Source organism: Protopterus annectens, chromosome 5.part0 (assembly GCF_019279795.1).
Source record: "Protopterus annectens isolate FY-2018-M chromosome 5.part0, PAN1.0, whole genome shotgun sequence".
Lineage (NCBI taxonomy): Eukaryota > Metazoa > Chordata > Ceratodontiformes > Protopteridae > Protopterus > Protopterus annectens.
Window position 1 is genome coordinate 1,314,718,650 of NC_056735.1, and position 20,255 is coordinate 1,314,738,904.

The 20,255-nt window shown below is 42.9% G+C and overlaps 1 long non-coding RNA gene across 1 annotated transcript in view; it reads left to right on the plus strand.

Moving 5' to 3' along the window:
* The first annotated feature begins 218 nt into the window (after positions 1-218).
* The window catches only part of LOC122801645, a 69,491-nt gene continuing 49,454 nt past the window's right edge, over positions 219-20,255 (plus strand). The window contains exon 1 of the long non-coding RNA XR_006364773.1: positions 219-461. This is a non-coding gene — a long non-coding RNA (uncharacterized LOC122801645). The remainder of the gene's footprint in view (positions 462-20,255) is intronic.

Sequence of the window (20,255 nt, forward strand, 5' to 3'; positions counted from 1 at the left end):
TTCATGTAAATTTAACCATAAACTTCAAATACAAGCAGCATTTATCTCTAAAGTTCTAACATTTAATCAAAGCTGTTAATCAGGTTTTAGTATGCCGAAACATCTGGTTCAAAACTTACTCCTTTAAAAATGTTTTTCTCACACACACACACACACACACACACACACACACACACACACACACACACACACACACACACACACACACACACACACACACAGGCTTTGGAGTCAGAGGCTGTTGCACTATACAGTATCTATGTTAGTATTGAGGGCATTGCATTTTAAAAAGCTGTCATTTTGATCGCTGAAGTGCCTGTTCAGTTTCGATTAACAGAAGTGAACTCCTGTACCAGCTTTTTGTAATGCATTCTAAGGACTATTCAATGCTGTGATACATTTGAATTATGGTGATAACTTCTACTACTGGTAACAACAAAGAACGATGGCAATAAGGTCAGGTAAGACCCACATTTATCGCAGTAAAGATTTTAAATCAAGTGCAGTGTTTCTTTAAGAATGAGAGTTTCAAGATCGCATATATGAAGGTACAATTTGAAACAAGGAAACGGCTTTTTGGGTTAAAAGTGCTACATTTTTTCAGATCCTTTGCAGCAGGTTATTAGATTAATTTTGAAGAAATACTTGGCATGTGAAATAGGAAGGCAATGAGCTGAAAAATATGTTTTGGAAGCTGTTTAATGGCACATTTCTGTGTGGCGTTTTTATGTAAATGCAGAACCAGCTGTGGTTCATCTGCAAAACTAAGGTTATAAATAACCCACTTATAGGAAACGGAGCTCTGAGTATCAAAGAGAAGCAGACCTAGGTGATAAAAAACAGGCAGTTTGTTTTCAAGCATATGTAATAATATGATGTCTCCTATCATTAGATTGTCTTAAATATGGATCCTTTTCCAGGTAAAATTGGTGCATATTTTCTGCACTCCTTTTCAACATTATGATAAGTATTACCTGACACCAAGTGTGTTGTAAAGCAAAATATATGAGGTGACTTATGTATGTGTTACTTCTGGCTGGATAGTAATATGTGGCTGCACTGTCATGCTGTTTGTGTTTTCTTTGCTATGTCTTATGTGTATGAAGAACAAAGGAATGTAGAGTGACCTTTGTAGAAACTGGGAATAGAGCATTTCATAATAATTGCAAATAAAATTGCATGTGCGAACATTAATACCTTGAAAAGAGGGACACATAAAATGAAACTGATATACATTTATAAATAAATGTTTTATATATATATATATATATATTTATATATATATATATATATATATATATATATATATATATATATATATATATGTACTTGTGTATGCATGCGTGTGTTCACATTTTTTGAATTATCAGTTCCTCAACAAGGTAAAATACTTAGATAAATCATAAAAACACTTTTTTTTAAATGAGATGTTGAAAGAAGGAAAATCAAGTGCGTGTTGGGGGGGTGAAAGGTAAGTGTAGATTTGGGATTTTAATGCAGAAACTTTTAGTTAGGGGTAGGGTCAGGCCAGGGCTGGTAAAAATTAATAAAGTGAGCTTCATACCTTAAGTTCAGGTAAAATATTACATATATAGGTTAGCAGTTCCCAAAAATGTATAATCTTCTCTTTATTTGCACTTAAATTAAATATACTTTTACCAAAGAATATGGCATTTCAAGAGTTAATTTAAGAAACGCTGCACAAACATGGTAGAGTGCCAGCTTCTGAGGGGAACATTTGTAAACCTCAACTATATGTAATGAGAAAACATCTGTTTATTTCAACTTAGCAAGCCATGCATTGAAGAAGGCTTATCTTTTCTAATGCATGTTAATCTTAAACCTCTTCCTAATGCCAACCCTACATTTTATTTAGAAAAATTTGTTCTGTAACACTACCACTATTCAAAGTGTGTCCGAATTTAATGGTAAGGTTTTGGTTAAATGATCACAAAACTATTTGTTTTAATTTTGAAATATTTTTTGTTTCAATGTTTTGGGCTTTTTGATCAGTAGATTTTCAAAATGCAGGCGTAAATCACCGTGTTTCAATGCCTTCACATTTCAGTAAAGCAATACACACTCATATATGCTCCTGTACAATAGCATAGCTAGGGTAGGGCAAAGGGGCAGCTGCCTCACACATAAAGTGTTAGAGGGCTCGACTGGGCAATCCCAAGATCTGTCTTAAGTAATAATGCATACAGGTTTTAAATGACAGTATTGCATCTGCTGCCAAAGCCGAACTATAGCACTCTTTGTGTGGTCTAACTCTACAGTTAAAAGAAAACGTTTCTTTTCATTTCTTTTTCTTTCTTTTTCTTTCTTTCTTTCTTTAAGTTAAATCTGAGCACTGTAGTGCTCTGAGCTTGCCTGATATAAACTGTAGCCAGTTTGTTACAGTTTAAAAGGAAAAAAGTGTAGCAGTCTGGTACACTCTGAACTTTTTATCTGAAGTAGTTAACTTAATTTGTCCATCAACCTGTGGGTATCAGATCCATATCGGATCCGAGCCGGCAGTTTCAAAGAGCTAAGATCTGAGCTCCAAGCTCCTCCCCCTTGCTCATAATCCCCTGCTATCCCTTCCTGACCTCAGATCTAATTTGCCGCGGTTCAGTCAGCAGCTCTGAACGAGTTCCAGGTGTGGGAGTAGATCGTTTTTGTGAGAAAAATCCTTTTCTTTTTCTATTATAGCAGTAAAAATTTGTGTGTGTGTTGCTCCTTAGTTAGTTTCCAGTTGTTAACTGTTTTTGTAGTTAATTTTAGTTAAATTACCTCCCCCCATGTGTGTGAAGGTGTGTCTGTCTTTGGGCCTAGTGTAATTTTGTCCCTAGTCATGTCTGAGGCCCCTAAAGCCTTCTTTTCTAAATGCACTGAGTGTGGCCATAAGCTGTCCCCAGCGGATGGCCACACTCAGTGTGTTATCTGCCTTGGGGTTGACCACCTCTCCTCAGGCTGCACCATTTGTGCAGCCTTCAACCCCAGGGCTTTGAGGGACAGGAGGTTGAAGTTGATTCTGGCGGGACTGTTGCCCCCAGACTCGACTTCATCCTCCTCTCCCTCCATGGCACCTGTCGTGGCCGCGGCAGTGCCACCTTCCATCCCTGCTCCCCTGGCCGGGACTCACTCTCCCACCTCAGGCCAGGAGGAGAGGGAAGCTAGGAGGGAGAGGAGAAAAGAGAAGCACCACAAGCGGCGGGCTGAGTCTTCCTCCTCGGCCCCGCCGGCCAAGCAAGCAGCTTCTCCCAGGGCCTCCGGGCCTTCTCCTTCCCAGCTCCATTCACCCCATTTTTCCCCGGAGCCAGAGGAGGAGGAAACCCGGCCGCCTTTGAGGTCATTGAGGTGGCACTCCCGGCCCACCTCGGTGGCCTCCTCTAGGTCAACCCGAAACTTGTCCGATGCAGACATGGACCAGATGATGCGTAGGTTCCTCCAGGCCCAGCTGCAGATGGGAGTGCTCCTGCCTCCCCCCCCCTCCGGGGGGGAGCTCAACCCCCATTTTCACCCCTATTGCTCCTTCTCCAACCCACTTCCAGGGTTCGGAGTCTTCAGAGCTGGGTAGCATGGGAGCCGGGGGAGTGTTGGCACTGATAGTACCTCGTACTTTGGTGCCAACGGCACCCTCGAGTTTGACTGGTCCATTTTCGGATCCGAGCTCTTGGAGCTGAGAGCTGAGCTTCAGATTCAGTGGTGTCAGTGTGTCTTCGGCTCTGTCTCGGTCAGAGCATACTGGCCCTTCAGATCCGATTACTTCGGCGCCGGCTCCGATCCACACATCGGATCTGAGGGGACTGCTCTCAGATCCCAGAGAGAGCAGTTCTCCTTTGGCGTTCGATGTCGTGGAGAGGGTATTGTCGAGGGATTCGAGGCCCCAGGCTCCTGCTACGGTTCTACCCTGCACTCCCTCTCAGACGGGCCTACCTTCCATCACCCGGCCCCAGGGACAGCCTGCGCCTACGTCCCAGATAGTTCCCTTGGAGGAACAGGATGTGGTTGGTGAGGCTTCTTTGGACAGCCCCCCCGAGGAGGTTCCTCACAAACGTAAGTGCAAGAGGAGGCACTTGGACTCACCTGAGTCCTTGACAGAAGACACAGACTTAGAGGAAGGGGAAGGTTCCCCAAGGTCACCTCCCGAAGACGTCTCCTTCGGAGACATCATGGAAATGCTTCGAATTAGAGGGGGGTGGTCAGCCCAAAAACCTTCCTCTGATGAGTCTGTGTTTCTGGAGGCGTTTGATGCAGGCCCATCTACCTCTTGGGTGTCCCGTCCTGCTGATCCCCTGGTAGACCTGATTACTACCAGGGCATGGAAGGAGCTGGGCACTGTGGAGCCCATTCCAAAGAGACCAGATAAAATTCTCAGCCCCCCTTCTGATAGGACGTGTTGGAGCAAGGGTGCTCCTGTAGATGCCATGTTGGTGGTGGCTGCCACCAGAAAGGAACTAGCCCAGGAGAGTTACTCGATCCATCCTCCAGACAAGGAGTCTTGGACGATGGACTGCCTGGGGAAGCGGATGTTCGCTTCAGCCACCTTCTCAGTAAGGTCGCTGAATTATATGGCACACGTGATATGACTCCAGCGGGATCTCATCAAAGAATATGCCGAGTCGCCCCCAGAGTCCATGTCGGCCGAGGATAAGAAAGTATTCTCAACCTGAGTGGCCACTCTCAAATCCATTGCGAACACCTGTATGCGGCTCCTCTCCCATGCTACAGAAGGAGCCACTAGAGCTAGCGGAGCGGGCATTGTCTTACGATGGCATGCTTGGCTCCGCCATTGCGATTTTGCAGAACCCTTCAAGGCGTCCTTCACTAATGCCCTGTTTGATGGTTCTTCGCTATTTGGCAAGACCGTACGTGACATGCTGGTCCAGAGCGAGAAAGATGGGAAGACGTTGTCTGCCATCAGAGTCCACTTCTCTGCTCCCCAGAGATCCTTCTCTAGGAACCAAAAGGGACAGAAGAAGATGTGGTTCCAGAAGTCTCAACAGTCCCATTTTGCTTCAGACCCCTCGTCCTTCAGAGGCAGAGGAAGACAGGGTGGACACCGGCCCAGAGGCAGAGGGGGACCAAAGAATTTCAGGTCGAGAGAACCCTTTTCAGATCGGCCCGTGCAGCAACCCTGAAGGGTTACCCAACTGCTCCACTCTGGAGGCAGTCGGGGGGCATTTCTCGAGGCACCTAGCAGTTTGGGAGTCCATTACAACAGATCGCTGGGTGCTTCTAATTATATCCAGAGGTTACAAGATCCCCTTTCTCAATCTCCCTCCCAAACCCCGGAGCCTCCCCGATGTTCCACCCAATCAAAGGGAGGCAGCAGCTGCAGAAATACTCCAGCTGCTAGAAAAAAGAGCAATCCAGCACGTCCCCCCAGACCAATCTGGATCAGGCTTTTACTCCAGGTTCTTCTTGGTGCCAAAAAAGACGGGGGACTTAATACCAATCCTCGACCTGTCCTTTCTAAACCTGTCAGTGGCCAAAGAAAAGTTCCGGATGGTTACCATTCAATCCATTCTCCCACTCCTGCAGGAGAATGACTGGATGTGCTCTATAGATCTCAAGGATGCGTACTACCACATTTTGATGGACAGGTGATCCAGAAGGTTTCTCCACTTCCAGCTAGGAGCCAGCCACTACCAGTTCAGGGTCCTTCCCTTTGGTCTCACCACAGCCCCCAGGGTGTTCACCAAAGTCTTGGCAGTTGTAGCGGCCCACCTCAGACTCCAGGGAATACAGGTCTTTCCGTACCTGGTCGACTGGCTCCTGACCGCCCCCACCAAGCATCTACTGTGTTCAGCCAGAGATTACTTCCTCTACTTGGTCTCCCGACTGGGAATCACAATCAGTATCAAAAAATCTTCTCTTCAACCAACCCAGATCTTGGACTTCATTGGGGCCAGATTAAACACAAACCTTCTGCAAGTCTTCTTAACTCCAGGCCAGCTTCGAACACTAAAGCTCCACATGCTGGCCCTTCTACACTCCCCGGCTCCTCCAGCAGAATTGGTCCTGGGGGTTCTAGGTTCCATGGTGGCAACAATCAACCTGCTACCCTTAGCTCGCTTGAACATGAGGGTACTACAATGGACCTTGCAGGTTCAATGGTCCATCCTGCAACATCCACTGAGTTCACCCATCCCCCTCAGCAGGGTTTGCAGGAAAGCCCTATTCTGGTGGCTCCAGTCCCCGGACCTCCAGAAAGGGTGCCCCTTCTCTATGTCCCCTCCTCTAACCACGGTGACCATGGATGCTTCTCGCCTTGGGTGGGGGGGCACTGTATGGGCAGAACCGTCCAAGGCACGTGGACCCATTCAGAGACCTTGTTGCATATCAATGTCCTAGAGATGAGAGCGGTGCTTTTGGCGTTGCAAGCACTCCAAGCCCTTCTTCCCTTGGAGACAATTGCAATTCAGACAGACAACATGTCAGTAGTCTGGTATATCAATAAGCAAGGGGGAACCAGATCCTACCCACTTTGTTGAGAGGCCATGAGAGTTTGGGAATGGGCGATCTCCACCAACCACTTTCTCATAGCGACGAAAATTCCAGGCCGGTCGAACATCTTGGCAGACAGGCTGAGTCGAACCATCCTTTCACCGTATGAGTGGTCTCTGAACCCGAGAGTAGCGAAGCAAATCTTCCTCAAGTGGGGTCAACCTTGCTGCGATCTCTTCACATCTCCTTCGAACGCAAAGTGCAGCGACTACTTAGCTCTAATTCCCCCACCGGGGGAATCCCCCAGAGACGCTCTGGTGCATGTTTGGCCATCCAGTCTACTTTATGCTTATCCACCTCTTCCCCTAATGCTAAAATTCTTGCAGAAAACCCGTCGGTTGGGGAGCAGAGTGATCCTCATAGCCCCATTCTGGCCTCGTCAAGCGTGGTTCACATGTCTATGGTCTCATCTAGTGAATCCTCCATGGATTCTAGATCCCTCTAGGATTAACATCCCTGAACCTGGACAACCTCAAGCTTACAGCCTGGTTGATCCAGTTCCAGTAATAGCTAGGACTCCCGGTATCTTGTCCTCTGTTAAGGCTGTTCTAGTAGTTGCTCACAAGCCTTCTACGAGAAAGGTTTATAATAGCAAATGGAAACGCTTTTTAATTTGGGCAGAGCACAAAACTTAGACCCCTTTACAGCTCCATTACCAGCAGTGCTAGAATTTTTGTCAATCTTATTTGACCAGGGTGCTAGCTCCTCTACGGTCAAAGTCCAGTTAGCCGCAATCTCCCACTATCATGTGGGAAGTGATCTCGGTCCCTTGGCCTCTTCCAAATTATGCAAGACCTTCTTAAAAGGCACTTTCATCTTGAGGCCTCCTGTTAAAGATGCAGTTCCTCCATGGGATTTAACTCTTGTTCTCCAGTCTCTGACAGCTCCTCCCTTTGAGCCTGCAGCTTCAGTGGATCTAAAATACTTATCTTGGAAGACAGCTTTTCTTATTGCCATCACTTCGGCCAGAAGGGTTTTGGCGCTTCAAGCCCTTTGCTCCAAACCACCATACTTGGTTTTCCATAAAGACAGAGTTTCTCAGGACCAATCCCTCCTTTTTGCCCAAAGTTGCTTCGGAGCCCAATATCAGTCAGTCTATTAATTTACCAGTATTCTTTCCAAATTATCAAAACAAGGGTGAATACAAGTTACATTCTCTGGACGTACACAGGCAATTGAGGTTCTACTTGCACAGGACCGCTGACCACAGGAAATCTGAGCAACTCTTTGTATCCTTTGCTAAACCCTCTTTGGGAAAACCAGTATCAAAAGTTACATTGTCCAGATGGATCTCCCAATGTATACTTCTTGCATATAAGTGATCTGGCCGACCTAAACCCGAAGGAGTCCACGCCCACTTTACTCGATCGATTTCTACCTCTGCTGCCTTTTGGTCCAGAGTGTCATTGGATGACATTTGCTCAGCAGCCACTTGGGCATCATCTCATATGTTCATTAACCATTACAAGTTGGATATAATTTCCAGAGGGAGAGAATCCTTCGGCTCTGCAGTGCTCCGGAATATCCTTCCATGAGGACCTCCCAAGGATTGGGTAGCTGGGGACTCTGTCCCACAGGTTGATGGACAAATGAAGTTAACTACTTCAGATAAAGAAGTTATGTACTCACCATAACGTTCCATCTGAATAGGTAAACTTCATTTGTCAGCAACCATCCCTCCCTCCATCCCCCTAACCTATAGTGCATACTAAAAGGATTCCTTGCCCTTCGTTTACGGATAACTCTAGGTTAGGATGTGCAGGTGATCCTTTGTGTTGTAATGCTCTGTGTTACTAAGCAAACTCGATCTGAGGTCAGGAAGGGATAGCAGGGGATTATGGGCAAGGGGGAGGAGCTTGGAGCTCGGATCTTAGCTGTTTGAAGCTGCCGGCTCGGATCCGATATGGATCCGATACCCACAGGTTGCTGACAAATTAAGTTTACCTACTCAGATGGAACGTTATGGTGAGTACATAACTTCTTTTTTTTTTTTTTACTAACTCAAGCTCTTTAGAGCTATTTGTTCTTTGTACATAAACTTTAATAAGTGCTTACTGAAAGGAGGGACAGAGTGTGGTGCAGAAATAGGACATGATTGACTCCTGCATTTCAAGAGCAGCAGGAAAGATCTCTGACTTGTTTTTTTCTCATCTTCTCAGCTCTGGAAGGAGAGGTAGCAGAAAAATAAAACAGTAAGGTTTTCTGTAAAATAATCACTTCATCTGACTGAAATACATACAAGAACATCAGTATTAATATGACTACTATTATTTCCTTTCTTCTCTGATGTGTTACACTGAAATACTTAATATTTCAATTATTCCACACAGAGACCTATGCAATTTTCTTGCCTCATGCATGTGTTACTGCAAGTGTAAGAATACATGGTGTGCCTGCCATACCTTTATTACATGTCAGTACACAGTGTCCTTGACTTGGGCATGCTATATTGCAACTGTTAAAATACAATAAGCCTACCTTATGCTTGCTTTAACTATAAGCATCAAACACTCACTGTGTCTGTCATATGCACAATGACAGGTTAAGTGTACATTGGGCTCTGGATTGCTTTCAACTTGTTGGCCCATCAAAATTCATTTTTAGGACTGTGTAATGCCTTCCACTGACTATCCTCCTATCAGCTTATTTGCCTAGTTTGTAATGCACAACCAAAAAAGTTGCCATATTCTTATAATGTATTCTCTTCACTCTCTCTCTCCCTCCTGCTTCTCTGCTACAATATGAAGTCATGTTGTAATGTTCTAGTACAAGTGACAGCAGTGAGTGTTTGCTGACATCCTAGTAGCTGACTCTGCTCATGCCTCTGCAGTATGAACAAGTTCCCTGTTAAAATGTCAGCACTCGAAATGCCAAGAGCCGGCAAGCTGAAAAAAAAGGGCCAAAACCACAGAAGAGGAAATCTTGAAAACTGCTCTAACTTTTTTGCAGAGGGGGTCAAGCCCTCCTTGTACCCCCCCACACCCCCTGACATCACCATACCTCAGGGAAAATGGAATATTCCAAGAAATAGCATCTCAGACTTAGTATATGTAAGTCTGTTGTTTCAGCCATTCAGTCTCCATATTTCGGGACTTGCTCATGTCCCAAAAATTTCACATGGTCACTGTATGCACGCATGAGGTTGTACATGAATACCAGGTCTTTGCCATGTAGTATGCATGCATAAACAGATTCAGCCACTTATCATGTCACAGCATCACTGTCACTGGTGGGCATGTGGGGCAAAGTCACCTAAGCATAAATTAATGCTTTTAGTCATGTTTAAACACTTTATTTCTTATTTAAAAATAAAACAATGCTTATGAACCCAGCACTTAAGTTAATTAAAATGAGTTAGCAATGCAAAACATAACAAAACCTAAAACAATTTCATTTTGGATAGACGACCTGCCTCCCCCAAACCTTGCTTTTTTCACAGCACCACACAGGAACAGGAAACTTGAAGACCATTATGTCTGCGCAATAGGACACTGGTAAGTAATGTTATCATGCATGGCCAGCTACTACACTAGGACAGGTTAGTCAGTGTCAGTTCTTTTTTGAAGGACATATCACCACCAGTACTATGTGGACAGTGCAGCAGTCCCCATTGCACAATATCTTTATACTGTGATTCAGAAACATGATACACAATATCTTTATACTGTGATTCAGAAGCATGATAAAGTCACATGGACCAACAATTCATCAGTGGCTTGTTATCATTTCTCTGAATCAAACACTGTGCTTTTATGGGTAACTTAGCTAGTGTTCTCCTATAAACCTATTCAACACAGTTGCACAGGTACCTACATGCAAGCATGCACAGACGCATACACAGACATGCATGCCAACATGCTTTCACACTCACATATACACCCAGATGATTAAACACACACACACACACACACACACACACACACACACACACACACACACACATACACATGCACACACATTCAGACACCTGTAATCATGCCCCCTACATACATACACTCACAATCACACACATGCACAACTTTGCAGTTCTTACCTCTTGCACGATTAACAGCCCTGCTCCTGCCATAGGGTGTATGCTGTGTTTGCATTAAGAGCATCACTGTGATCCATTAGCTACTAAGTTGCACAAACAGAGTCAAGAGTTAGTATTTTAATCATGTTAAAAAGCCTAGATATAATGAATGGTAAACAAATGTATGACTCCGTAAATCTTAAATGTGTGTGTGTGTGTGTGTGTGTGTGTGTGTGTGTGTGTGTGTGTGTATATATATATATATATATATATATATATATATATATATATATATATATATATGAGATTTAAGTATGTAAGCAGGTCCAGTTGAATAATTAAATGATGTATTATTATAGGGATATACATAAAACTAAAGATATAGTTTCAGTCTCTCTTTATTTAATACTTATGCCCATAAGCAGAATCAGTGACGTATTTAAGCATTACCCTTATATATTTAGAAAGTTGCTAAAATAACGTTTTGCAATAACGTTCATTTTATGAAGGATAAAAGTTCTTAAGGTCAAAAGTCTGTCATTATTTAGTGATTGCAGCAGCCAGCGGTTGTCATTGTTAAACAAGGAAAACAAATTTTACAGGAATAGAACAAAAATATGAGGTGATATCACAGACATTTGGCAATATCAGAAAAAGCTGAGATCTACATTAAGAAAAAAAAAAGTTACCTCTCCATTTGCATGACTCCACTACCTACTAAACCACCGTCTTAATTCCTGGTGCAGGGATTAGGCTAATGTGTAGTAACTACTTAACATTTGATTGAGACTGCCAAGAACTTATTTGCAGTCCACTGGCTGAATGTGCTAATACATGTGCAGTACATATATTACCTCATACTGCATATAAACGAAGACCGGCTGCCTTAGTGATGTACATTAGAACATTTTCCTGGTCAGTGCTTGCTGTGGTGTTCAAAAGTGCTTATTTATTTTAATATAAAATAAAATCCTTAAAATATCAGTGACTGTTGTTACATTTGCATGCAAGCTAACTAAGCTGGAGTGCTGAATTTAACAAAGGAACATTAAATAATTTTAGATAGATGACCACAGTGCTGTGTGCTGGCTGGGTAGCTATACACCTCCATGGAGGAGTGGTCACTAGGCAGCTGCTCAAATTGCCCCTATTATAATTTTCCCTTGCTTATGCATGATTTATTGCAAGCATCAGAATACACAACTTACCTGTTAAACGAATGCTTTATTATAAACATTAGAAAATAGTGTGCTTGCATTGTGCATGTTTTATTACACGCATCAGAACACACAGTATGCCTGCCTTATGTATAATTTTTATTAGCATCAGCACACACAGGGTACCTGCCTTGACTGCAGTGGTGGTGCTGTGGTAGCATTGTCGCCTCACAGTTAGACATTGCCCGTTTGATTCACAGTTAGAGCGTCTTCTGTGTGGCGACATACGTGAACAGGCGTTCCTTCGTTGAAGGTTGTGCGTTAGGCCCGGCAAGCCAGCACGTAAAACTCTACTGCCAATCATTAGTGGACCAGAGTTCCGCTGTGGAGACCCCTAACCGGGAAAAGCCGAAAGAGACAGACAGACACACAGGGTACCTGCCTTATGCATGCTTTATCAAAAAAAAAACTGTATGCACAATGTGCCTGCCTTATGCATGCATATTACAAGCATTAGAATACACAGTGTTTGTCTTATGCTTTCTCTTACTGTAAATGTCAGAATATACAGCATGCCTACCTTATGCATGCTTTATTACAAATATCAAAAATATGCCTCATGTCTGCCTTATGGATGCTTTACTGCAAGAATCCAAATGCACAATTTTCCTGCCTTATGCATACTTCATTACAAACAGCAGAATATACACAGTGCCTGCCTTGTGTGCAATTTCATTACAAGCTTATGCCTTACTTATGCATGCCTTATTACAAGTGTCAAAAATAGTGTGTCTGCCTTGTGCATGGTTTATCAGAACAGCGGTGTGCCTACTTTATAGCAAATGTCAGAAAACACAATGTGGCTGCCTTATGAATGTTTTATTACAAGAGTCAGAAAACATAATGTATCTTCCTTATGATGTTTTATTACAAGCATCAGAACACACAGCATCAGTCAGTCTATGATTCAGAAAGAATCCCTTACTCTTGCATAAACGAGTACCACCATAAAGTGTAGTTTACATGGTCATGTAAAATGGGATTCAGAGATATGTGTAGCCACAATACCATCTACATTATCATCTAATTTGCCTGCCTCTGATCTGTGTGCAATTACAGCCAGTACTGCACAGCACTGTTCTGTGGTAATTACTACTGGCAGTCCATGCACTGCATCGGCAAAGAAGCCTACTCAGTTGCCCCCCCCCCAACACACACACACACACACACACACACACACACACACACACACACACACACACACACACACACACACACACATATACACACTCATAGACATCCACATGCACACGAAGGTATTCAGTCAACATGACACCCTCCCACTATAATGCATTCATGGACACACTCACCCATTCACCCTCATACAGGCGCAAAAATACACACTTACACTATCGATCTCCAACCTAACCACCTAATGTGTCCCACAAGGCAAAAACACACACACACACACACACACACACACACACACACACACACACACACACACACACACACACACACACACACACATGCACGCACACACAAACCCCTGGATTTACTAAACTTCTGTGCAGGACTAATTTAGTCCTGCACGGAAGCGGCAGTTTAAGAGGAGCACAGCAGCATGCCATGCATATTAATGAAGGTGCACTGCCTGAACTCCAAATGCTACATGGAGCGTGGGTGAGTGCAGGGGGTGTGTCTGAGAGCAGAGCTCTCAGAATAAACACGCCCCTGCAAAGTAGAACAGAAGAATGTGTAAATAAATGAGCAAGACCACTCATAAGTGTTCGCATATCCCCACCAACAGTCCCCATGTGTTCAACAGCAACAGTACAATCAAATAAAATGAAGAAACCCTTTTATTTATGTTTTTTAAAACCCCGAGTACAGCTAACCATAGGTGCGCGGGTTTGCCCATCGCTTAGCTACGGTTAAAGCAGCTGAAAAGGCTGAAGAGGATAACAAGGAATATATATGCAAATGAAGCAGCACAGCAATAGTGTAGTGGTTAGAGCATCTACCTAACCAACAGGCATTCCCGGTTCAAGTCCCACTGCAGCACATATAATTTTCCATGTGTATTCTGTATATGAACATATTTTTACATCTTTTTTCCATATAACCTACATAATAACATTTAAATGTGAACTGGAGTACTGCATTAAATGCACATGTGAAGTGTCAGTGTCATAATGAATAAGGCACTAGTAAGCAGGTTTAAACAAAAATAAGCAGTAGTAAGCGTGTTTAAGTGCATTTGTGCAGGGGTAAGCATTGCCTACACAGATCAAGCAAAGTAGAAGCTAACTGAGTGTAAAAAACTGTAACCGGAGTTTAGCAGTGCTTACCGTCGTGCAAACTCGTGCAAACCCGCTCACAACTGCTTTAAAGTGCCTTAATCACTCTGGATACCAGACACATATATAACCTGTAATGAAGAATAAATCATTGCCAAATGGCAAATATAGTGATAATCAACTATGAAGCAGTGCTAACCGCAGCACAGCTCATGTCAGTAAGTGTAAGCAATGTGTAGGGGAGCCAATTCAATCTGCCTAGTGGTATACCTCTTTCAATAATGTCAACTTTATGTAAGCAGGTGTGCCCATAACTTAGCCTTTTCAAAACTGGCCAATCATGGCAAAGTGCAGGAAAATGGTCGTATTAAAACCCCACAGGTGGGAATACGTCTCATAACTGGTTGTAGCTTCCCACTGCAGGCAGAATGGCTGGTGTGGGTGAAGGCACTTGATTCAGAGCGCAGCAGTGGGGCATCCAGGAGTCAAAATTCATGGTATGGCTCCTGGTAAAACACCATGATCAGAGACTACTACAGGGCCAGTACCAGGGCTTGCAGTACAAAACGGAGGCTTGGGACAGTCTCACCCATGACCTCACCAGTGCCACAGGTATCCCCCGGACTGGTGAGCAGGTCAGGCACCGCCATGCTGACCTGAAGTGATGGAGGGGGGATGTCCTGGAACAGTGGATCCAGGAGTGTCAGCAGATGACCAATGCCCCAGTACTAAGTACACATTCTACCAAGTAGTAAATAATTGCCTAGCTTGTGTATACTATGGATAGGTATGGCTAAATATGAATGCATTTCTCTGACAGCTGTAGATGAGCGGGCTGCGAACCAGCAAGCCCATGATGCTAGGCTGCAAAGGCTGCATCACGAGGCAGGTTAGTAATCAGTCTGCATGTACTGTCATAACAAAGATAATAAGAGCCATAGAAAGTGTTGTACCAGAAGAAATAAATGTGTTAATACTCTGTGAATAAAGGTATAATCCCTGGAGTGCTTCTGTTCACACTTCTCTCATATGTTTGCGATCAGTTCCATACTATAAATAGTACTGTTGTATCTTAAGCAGTGTCACCCACACTGTGCTCTGCAGATAAAATGGCTATGAACTTTTGCATAACAATGTTGGAAGTGGCAAGAGGTCAGACATATCGTACAGGTTATGGAAACTCAGATAGAAAACAGTCGAAAGTTGTACATCAGTTCCCTGATAGTACAGTGTACTGTGATGTTTCAGTAATATTTTGTCACACACAGCAGGGGTTTGAATCCTGGGAGTGCTACTAATTTGTATGCATAATCATACCCCACAACTGTGCAGATTTTGATACAATGTTCAGATAGAAAGCTGTATGCATACTTGCACCCAACAGCAGTACAGAATTCTCTAGAATGTTCAAATTGTAAGTTGTATGCATATGCATACCCCACAACTGTTCCAATATGTCCAGCATGTCCAGATAAATGGCCCATATCACCAGCTTGGTACCCTGTTCCCCTGAAAGTTCAGTGTGATGATCCAAGAAATGTAGGCAGCTGTCAATCTCATATAACTGATAGTCAAACATGTACATAGTCAGAGAATGAATATGAAAGCAAACTTGTCATTCTAGCACCTCACCCAATGTGTATGACAGCAATTCTCAACATATGTTGCATTAACACCTGCAGCCTGTCACACCTGTATTTAAGACACAGGTCACGTATATAATAATCTATAAACATAACAGTGTACAATATAAGGCCATTGTGTAGTGTAATAAAACATGTAAGGGAAAGATCACTGCAGTGACTAAGAATGTTATGAATACTACAAGGATATATTAGTTGTTAATTGAATCATCTATCTCACCCCTACCATATGTGCATAATAACCCAATGACACTCCTCAACTGGTATGTGTACACTCCAAACGTTCTTGGGACATATGTCATAATGGTTAATAAATATACACATTTGTTTCTATGCATGTGCCATGTTAAAACACACCCATATTGGTGGCCTGTTGCCATCAATGAAACCTGCATGCTTCTGTAATGGCCACTGTTGTTCCATATATGCATGTGTTCTGCTTGCTCTGCAACTGTGTTAAATCTGGTGTGTCGAGTTAATGGGAATACTTATGCATGCTGTTATAACTAATCCTGAATGCTGTTGACTGTTACTAACCCATATCTGCCATAAACCTGTGACAACACAGCTCATATGGGAAGGCCGGTCCCAGCAGACCCACCTTTCCCACCTCAGCTGGCCATGGCACATCTGGGGTCCAGCTTGGGACCTCCTCCTCCATGGGCCCTGCACCACCTTTGGGAGGAACCACTGCAGGGGATGGGGCTTGCCCCCCCCTCGGAGTGGGCGCAGAGGGGACCCTGTCACCCGTCAAAAGGTCCAGACTGTGGTGCATAGGGAGCTCAATCTGGAGTATCGAGAGTGGCTACGGCAGCTTGAGGGCCGAGTGGCGGTATTAGAGGGTGAGCCTGCCACTCCTACACAGCCCCCAGCACAGCCACCTTCGGGGCCGTGAAGGTGCAGTGGTGACTGCCGATGGGTGGGGACCTCAGTCCCACTGTTTCTATTGGGGGGCTCATGGGCTTGCGACTTCCAAACACCCCTCCCTGTCCAAGGTGTTTACCCCCACATGTATGCATCTTGTGTGTCTTGTCTGTTAACCTACCCAACCTCCCTCCCCAAATATAGCTACTACCCCTCCCCAACATCCCACTCTCACCTGAAAAAAAAAAGGGCAATCTGTTCCCACAAAAAAATCTTGCCCCATACATAGCTGTCCATTTTGCACGTGTCCACTGGACACATGTAATCTGGTCTAATTGGCATCACAATCATTATTAGTTGTCCTCACCTCTCTCCTAGGGGTTTGAGGGTCCAAAAGTACCTGCAAATATAGTGTATATGCACAGCTGTTGCTGTATAAGAAATGGGCAGCTATGGACTTTTCCTATATCCCTTCCTGCACATGCCTAGCTATTTTCCCTACTGTCTTTCCCTCTTTGTGCCCTATTTTTCACCACTTTCTTATCAACCCATTTTTCTTTTCTTTTAAAGGAATTCGCACAGGGGTAAGCGGCAGTAAGCACTGTTAAGCAGCTGTAAGCGGGTTTGCGTGAGGGTAAGATATGCCTAGACAGGCTGAGAAATCTGAAGCTAACTGACTGTAAGAAAACATAAGTGGAGGTTGGCAGTGCTTACCATCATGCAAACCCGCTTACAATTGCTCAGACGTGCCTTAATCACACTATATCCAATGGCCCTTGTTCTGCCTAGCAATAAAATAAGCAGCCTCTGCTAGGATCAAACCCAGGACCCTGTACATCATAGCTAAAGTGAATTACCACTAAGCCATCTCAGATATAAACATCCTTGATGTATTCACAAACATATCATCCAGCCCAGTCATTCAACAGTACAGAAAATGTATTCCAACATGTAGATGTATGTGTGTGAGTAAATATATTAATGTCTAAATGGTTACAACATATTGATATATGTGTATATATATATATATATATATATATATATATATATATATATATATATATATATATATATATATATATATACATATATACATACATATAAATATGTATGAACATATAAACATGCACATGCCTACATCTATAGATATATATGTCCATGTCTACATGTCTAAATATGTATGGCAGGTTATATAATTATGTCAGCAGAGGTGTATATATATATATATATATATATATATATATATATATATATATATATATATATATATATATATATATATATATATATATATATATATATATATATATATATATATATATATATATATATATATATATATATATATATATATTTTTTTATATATATATATATATATATATATATATATATATATATATATACACACACACACACATATATATATATATATATATATATATATATATATATATATATATATATATATATAGGTATATACGGACATACATCTGTAGATAATAGGAAAATAACAAAACATATATGTCCTCATGCAACGTTAATGGGGTTGAGAGGCCCCACACAATATACATCTAGTACAAATTGGTATACCTCCCCAGCCAAGCATGACCCCCCCCCGTAATACAGTGCCAAGTGTTGTCCCATAACCAGGACCAGACACGACATGACCATCCCTAGGATACATATACACAGACACATATATGCAGATACCAGTATATATATATATATATATATATATATATATATATATATATATATATATATATATATATATATATATATATATATATATATATATATATATATATGTACCTACACATACATACGCAGGGATTTGTACAGGAATATACATATGTAGTATGTGCACACAGTATGGAGTAGCCAGTATTCCCACAGTCACCACCTTACCAACTGGAAACTGTATGAGCCACCCATATGAATGACATTCATAGCCTGCAACCTATACCCACAGACATATCAAACGGTATAACACCACACACAGGTGTGCATAAATGAATATGAAAGCTTTATTTGTGTATCATGACAGTTGTATATGCATGTCATGTAGCTGTTTAGATACTGACATCCATATGAACAGTGTAATGCAACTGTAAAACAGTTATACTAAGACAGTAGTCTGGAAAAGTTGACATACACTGCCGAGGCCTACAAGTAGTACATTAGTAATGACAGACTAGGCTACAGCATACCAGACAATCAACAGTACGTAATGCAGACGTATAGGTCAGCAGCCTCTATCTACACTCTGTACACAATCTCTACGGGAGATAGACCCCAGTTGACACAATGGGATGTATCTGTTACATAACAAGGCATACCTGACACCATCACAATCACACTGACAAACAGAACATCCCTTATGGCAGGTGGCAGTAGGCCTGCATTTACCCAAGGTGGATTGTATGGTAAAGTACATCCAGATACCTTAAAGTAGCCTATCCCAGATACCCACACATGTTGTAACAGCCTAGGTTAGTCATGGTGCACCCCCCTACACTCACTAATACTGGCCATATACCACTGTTACATACACTGGCCTCTGGAATGCATTAAGGCACACATGTATTGTGTAGGTGAAACCTACACATATATAGCCCCAACCCCTCCAGTATGTGTGGGGGACACAACAGCAGTGGAGTGATGACAGCATGACATACAGCCCACTACATAGCAACCCCTGACAGCATGTCATATGTGCAAAGCCTGGTATGTCGGTGGAGGACAGAGGCTGGAACACAGGCACATATGTGTACAACTGTTGTCATACAGTAAGCAAGATATGTATATGTATACTTATTTATACATACATGTTCACTATATGTCCTGCACATGGAGTGGATCCCTACCTCAGCCCCAATAGTCCCAACCTCTCAGTGCAAGGGGATGTCACGTATGTAGTGCAGGTATATTTGTAGACTATTGCTACTGTAATAAGGATTGTCTTCACAGAAATGGTGCACGTGTAAGGCCACATCTGCTGTTAACATGTGAGCCATTTGTTACTTAAAGACATCCTAAGGTCATCATAGTACAGTACCACTGCTAGCGCAGTAACGCCCCTGTGGACTACAGCTGTGATATGGCCAATATATGTGGACAGACTGATACACTCAGGTCAGTCCAGGTGTACACACAGAACCCCTTCATGGAAGATATGTGGACCAGGCCTGTCAATGTGGAAGTTAACAGCCATGTAGATGGGTATAACACATACATACTGGTATACATTTGCCCCCATAGGTTATGCATTCATACACCGCTGTCTGTCCTGACACATAATAACTGCGGGTACAGAGGTGCCATGGCAACATACTATCCACTAGTTAGTGGCATACATCTGAACAGAATCCCACTGCTTTGTCTGACAGACATGGCTGTTATGGTAGCCAGGCAGCAGTACATCTGGCAAGTATCTGGGCATGACATCTCACTGGATAAGTACAGTAAGCTGCTAGGCATGTAACAAAGCACAGTACAGGCTACAGGCAGACTGACCCAACACTGGACTACATCTCCTATGTGGGAATACACATGTACCTGCATAGATAGCAGGTTCTACAGGCATGTCACATCACGGAGTAACAGACACCTGTATGAAAGTGCATAACCACAACCAATGTGAACACAGCCACAGCCACATATGGTAAGCTAACGTACTATTACAGTATATGGACTATCTGATGTACACCATCCTCATATGGGCCACTCACACAACAACCCTACATATACTGGGCCACTACACAATGTGGTCCAATGGCTGTCT